The 5,805-nt window shown below is 34.6% G+C and overlaps 1 long non-coding RNA gene across 1 annotated transcript; it reads left to right on the top strand.

Moving 5' to 3' along the window:
- The first annotated feature begins 497 nt into the window (after positions 1-497).
- Positions 498-5,303, top strand: LOC146600514 (uncharacterized). Its single transcript, XR_014897852.1, has 3 exons — positions 498-643; positions 4,139-4,272; positions 5,246-5,303. It is a non-coding gene; the product is annotated as an uncharacterized LOC146600514 (long non-coding RNA).
- Positions 5,304-5,805: the final 502 nt, after the last annotated feature.

Here is a 5,805-nt window from a genome sequence, read left to right as displayed (position 1 = left end):
TCACCTTTGGCTTTTAATACTGCTTATAATGATACTGTACTATGGCAAGAATCTCCGTCTTTTTCATAACTAAGCACTTACTTAAATATGGTGCATAATTTAAGTATGAGCCAAGTCTCTGTTAATGCCATCAAATAATCTGGACTTGTATAACTAACTTTCCAAGTAGCACATTTTGATTTACTGTTTCACTGGAAACATGGGAAAGAACAATAGGACTAGAATTTTTTTCAGGACTCTGTCTTCATAGAGGTGAAGCCTAGATACAGAAACAGGCTTAGTAGCACATATCATTTCTCTCAATTTTTTTTTTAAATTCTAAATCTGATTTTAATTCTTTGTGTTCCTGTACTTATCTTCCTTTATATTTCTAGTAAGATTTAAGTGGGCATATAATAAAACCAATGTCTTGTTCCACGAAGTGTGACTTAGAGAAAGTGTTGTTCTCTCTGGTTTTCTCCCCTACTTTGTCCTTCAGCATTTTCCAACCCAAGAATTCAGCAGTCAGTTGGAGAGACAAATGAGAAGGGAAAATTCCTGGGGACTGAGAAGCGGAGTTTAATATCCAAAACTGAAAAAACTCCCAGATTAATAAAACAAGCCAGACACCCATCAGACACAAACTCTGGCCCAAAACCTGCAGGTAAATCTATTTGCATGGACAATTACCTACACAGTCCAATGATGTCAGTGGAAATCCAGGTAGAGGTAAGGATCTGAGAGCTGAAGTTTGGCTCTGCTCAGGATAGGTAAACTGTTCAGGTGTTTCATTTCTTTGTAAAGTGAGACAGACATTAGATGTTTGCTCCAGTTACATACTTTTACAGTAGACTATCATACAGTACCAAGCTACTCAGATTACTAGCTGTCAGGCTGAGCTGGGTATTATGCTCACCATTCATTATTGAGAAGCTAACTGCAAATTTTTAGASAAGGGCATGAATCAAAGTAAGATATTTCCTCCTATTGTGATATCCAWTTTTTTGCCACAAAAACCAGTTTGATTCAATATTGTCCAGTTTTTGATCATGTCTGGGGGGAGACAAACTGAGAAAAAGTGGAACTGGCTTACTAGCAGAGTTTAATGGGACAATTGACAGTTACGAAACTAACTGAAACAAATGATACTACAATTTATAATGCTTTCATGAATAATCTGTTTTCATGAGGAAGTGATTGATGCCTGTTTACAAATGCTAAAAGTATCTTCTACCTCTTTTATAATCCACCAATCACTTATGAAACAGGAGGAGGAAGAATGTGTTTTATTCATTCATTACACCATGTTATTATTTCAAACTTTAAAATATTTTTATTGCTGTTTCTGCTTATTGTCTCTACATGCTTTCTTCTACCCTGATTTTGCAAACTCTTATCCCCAAAGTAACAGATGTCCCATTGATTACTAATGTAGAAGATTAAATTTACTCTCAGAAGTGTTTAGAGGAAAAGAGAAAAGTGCTCTGAATAATTCAGATTTCTTCATCTCTTATTCTTCTTCTTGTTTATGCTTCTATTTTTCTTTCTAGATCCTATGCTCTTTAAAATCACCTTTTYCACACTGTGTTCAGAATGCTCTTTAGAAAGTGTTTTCTCTTAATAACTTTAACTAGTTTAGACTATCTCTTAGACCGAACTAAGAGATACTGAACACACAAACTTTTTTCTAAAATGTATATCTGTCAGGTTCAGACCCTGTTATTAACTTCAGCAGGTAAATCTCTTGGTGAACTTCCTAACAGAGTCTTGACAGACTTCTAGATGAGAAAATCAACATACTTGATGATGAATGGAAAGAATTGCTTGTTTTTCTCAACTTTTTACGAATTTTATTTATTTTTATAGATGTCCTTCTAGTGTCTTTTAAAAATTCTGAGTTTCTGAAGTTGTTCAGGAAGCACATAACTTTTACTCTTYAAGTATTTTGAGCAGTCCGTACGTATACAGTTTATATTTTCCAAGATTATAAAGACAACATTCATATTGAGCACAAATTGAAGAGCATGGTTTCTAGCTTGAGTTTTAGGTATTCAGAAAGGAAAAATAAGCCACCTGGTAACAGTGGTCACCTGAAAAGATTTCCAAACTCTTCTTGTGACTGGTTTAAATACATTCTCATTTCTTATGTCTTACTTATTTATAGTTTTATTTTATTTGTCTTTCCTTTGCACTAACAGAATGTCCAATTCATCATCTCTCTGATTCCAGGAATAGCTGACAGATTCCAGTTATTTTGATTATAAATATATTTGGGTAGCTGTCAGCCTGAAAAGGTATTTTTATCTATATATAAATAACTAATTACCCTAAATTCAATTTGTGACACTTGTATATACTTTCAGCTGAGATCCACAGACAAAATACTTAAGTGTTTCATGTGTTTTAAGATCAAGTTGACAAGGAACCAAGTGCATGACAAAGGGGAAGGAGTTCTGGCATCTATTCCTGTTGTTCTGTTTGACATTTTGGGTTAATGTAGACATGTCATTTAAACCTTCTGGATCTTCCAATAGCTGATCTCTCAAGTAGGATACTATCAGTGTCTACCTGGCAAARATGTTCGTAAGAATTACTGCACAAATGCTTATATATATACTTCGAGATTCTACAATGAAAACGTTTTGAAAGAAAATGCAAGATCACTGTGGAAGCTCTAGTCTTTCAACTTTTGTCTCTACTAAAACATAGAAGGTTAATGATATTGCAGACTTTTTAGTTCATTATTAAATGCTTTTTTAATGGATTAATTTTAGTTGTCATCTGCAATGCATAAAAATCATTCAAGGAGAATCTCGGTAGGGAATATGTATAGCAGCCCAGTGTCTCTTGAAACATCACCATCCTGATGGCTAGAACTTCCCRTGTCACATCCCAGAGCCTTACAGTTATGTCTGAACAAGCCTGAAAAGGGCTCTTAGTCTCTTCAATAGGTATTTCACAGCTTTATTCACTTCAAAAAATACAGACTCCTCTGGTTTTGGCTGCTACTTTTCTCTGGCACAGCTRAATTATTTTATAGGACATAAACCTTCCCACACAACTTCAGCTCATGTCTTTGGCAACTTAGCTAACTCCTGTTGCTGCAGAGCCAGAATATATGGAAGGCAGCCATGCAGCTGGCATAGGTTGACTTAACAGACTGTGATCAGAGACAGCAGGGTAATGACTCCTACAAAAATGGGAGGCTCTCAGAAGAGGCCATTGCCATGGCAGATGACTCATCTTTCCATTCATTCCCTTTGGTCTCTACTAAGAGCATCCTGATCTTCACTAAACATGCTTCCAAAAAAAGCTTGAGCTATATGGAAAGAAAAATTTTGCCTACTGTGTACAGGGTTTTGTTTGTTTGTTTGYTTGCTTTTTTGGTTTAGATGTTTGTTTGTAATTCAGAAATCCATAAGGTTTAATTTCTTTGCCACAACTTTGTGATATTTCTAGTACTTACCGAACTGGTATGCTAGATAAATCCTTAAAAGCTGTAGAAAAAACTATCTACTATTCATTCATGAATTCCCACACCAATAGTTATCCCTTGTTAGTGTCTTATGCCCAGGATATGCAACAAATACAAATAATAATAATATAAGAGATTATATTTTACTGGTTAGATTATGTCCTTATAGTTTACTGCTTATTGTAGAGGTCATACATAGCGAATATTGTTTGGGTGAACTCAAAGGGATAACTTTCTTGATAATTYGGGTTATAGTCCAGCACTGTTGTCTGTCAAGGGACACCTGCACACAAAAAGCACAATATTCCTGTAGGCTGAGGTATTTCTTCATGCACATTTTGTCACTGATAAATTTATCAAAATATTTARTAAAAACATATCATGATGCTAGTATTTTAATCGCATTGCTTCAATACATTTCTTGTTACACAGAATTGTTCATATCCCAGTAAGGATTAAATATAGAGTATGATTTAAGTTTAGAGTAGTAGACTATGTTAAATTTACACTGAATAGGTTAGGTGAAAATCCAGGAAGCAGGGGTTTAGAACTGTGATCCAGCAGAGCAGTTTGGTGAAATGTTGTCCTGACTTAAGTGGGATTATCCATGTATTTAATGTTAAGTATAAAAGCTTTGATGAATTAGAGCTTTGTTTAACCAAAAYACATTCCTTGCTTTTGTAGAATTAAGGGGAAATATGTGGAAGCTAAACCAAACAGCCTCAAACAAGATCTGTGAAACATCTTTGGTATATGAATATCCACAGACTAAGAAGAGAAACAAAACCAGAAGCAACACTTGAGAAATTGAATTCAAGGTGAATATGAATGAAAGGCTTCTCTWGAAGGTTGTGCAGAGAGCTTTTGAGCATGCTGGAGATATTTTCCAGGTTTCTTGTTAACTTTAAATCCAAAAGCCTATTYGAGAGTAAAGAGTTGGTTCAGTTCTTTTTGAACAATTTCAGTAACACAAGTCACAAAAATTCCCTCCTGCCCCCATTTATCTACRTTGCAACTAAGACTCAAACCTGTAAGGCTAAGCTTTCTTACACCCACAGAATAAAGGTCTCTAAAGAAAGTAGGAGTTAAGATTGCTGAAGTATCCTGTTGTAATGGGCCCTTAATTTTTATATAGTATATAGTAATTTTGAATAACTTTTTTACTTCTATAAATAAGCTTATCTAGACATGAAACTGGAAGGATGGAGTTATGGTGCCTTTTATGTGTGGGACACCTGTATATTTTCTATCCTGTGTTATCTTTATACTGTCGTAATATTTCATTCCCAATTTCAGAGGGCAAACCTCATGCAATCTACAATCCGTTATACTCCCATAGCATCTTTATTTAATCTCAGCCATATATAACTTCCTATCTTATTTTTCAATTTTGAGAAAAACAGGGTAGTTTTCAGAGCTGTTTTGGCTGAGATTACTTATAGTAAATGCAACAGAACTTTTGACTACCTTGGAAGAACAAAGCGATTCTAATACTATAGTTCACACTACTTAGGGTTTAAATATATATATAAACAAATCTAAAGTGATAAACAAAATCCAGATATCTGAACTGGAWAATTCATTCAACTATTTGAAAATCCTTGTAGTTCCTATATATTCTGGTTTCTAATTTAATTTTAATCAAATGTATAAAAATATAGGCCAGCCACGATGGGGTTGGTCGACTAGTTTGTGATGAGTTACGCTTTTGCAGCCTGTGGTGATTCTGYGCTTCTTTAAAATTTGCAGTCCTTTGCCATAATGTGATATTTTCATCTTTAAATCTYTCAGGAAACTGTTACCCCCAAGCATGCAGTGGAGCTCTGAATGGACAACYGAGCTGAAATAGGTAATGTTTGGATTTGAAATGTCCATATCTCTTTGTGAATGCAACAGTTAGTGTAGCTGAACATATAGTATATAACTATATAACTAACATATAGTATAGCATGACAGAACAGCTTTGTCATTCTTTAATGGAGTGAAGTTTGCTGAGCTCTAGCTCAGGACYGGGCTGAAGTTAGTTATAAATAGTGAGATGTAAATGAAGTACTGGGAAACAATTTGAAAGAAATAGATTGAAAGAATTGATTATATGATGGTGAAATATGTAGCAGGCAACAATTAAATGTGATCTGATCCCTATACCAAACGACTCTCTAAATCCTACTGAAATAATCTTCAAATTTGTGCTTAAAGTTTTGTAATACAATGAAAGGAAAAAGCGTGTCTTCTGGTGAGGGTAGTAAGAGAAAATGAGTGTCACGTATTTTGGGGGCATTCTTTTTTTTATCATTGCATAAAAGATCCATTTATAAAAGCAGGTCGGTGTGCACACTGATTTCAGAATT

Source organism: Rhea americana, unplaced genomic scaffold (assembly GCF_003343005.1).
Source record: "Rhea americana isolate MKP2758 unplaced genomic scaffold, rheAme1 scaffold_12, whole genome shotgun sequence".
NCBI classification, from domain to species: domain Eukaryota; kingdom Metazoa; phylum Chordata; class Aves; order Rheiformes; family Rheidae; genus Rhea; species Rhea americana.
Note: the sequence above shows the minus strand (reverse complement) of the source record. Positions and strands in the feature narration are given on the sequence as shown.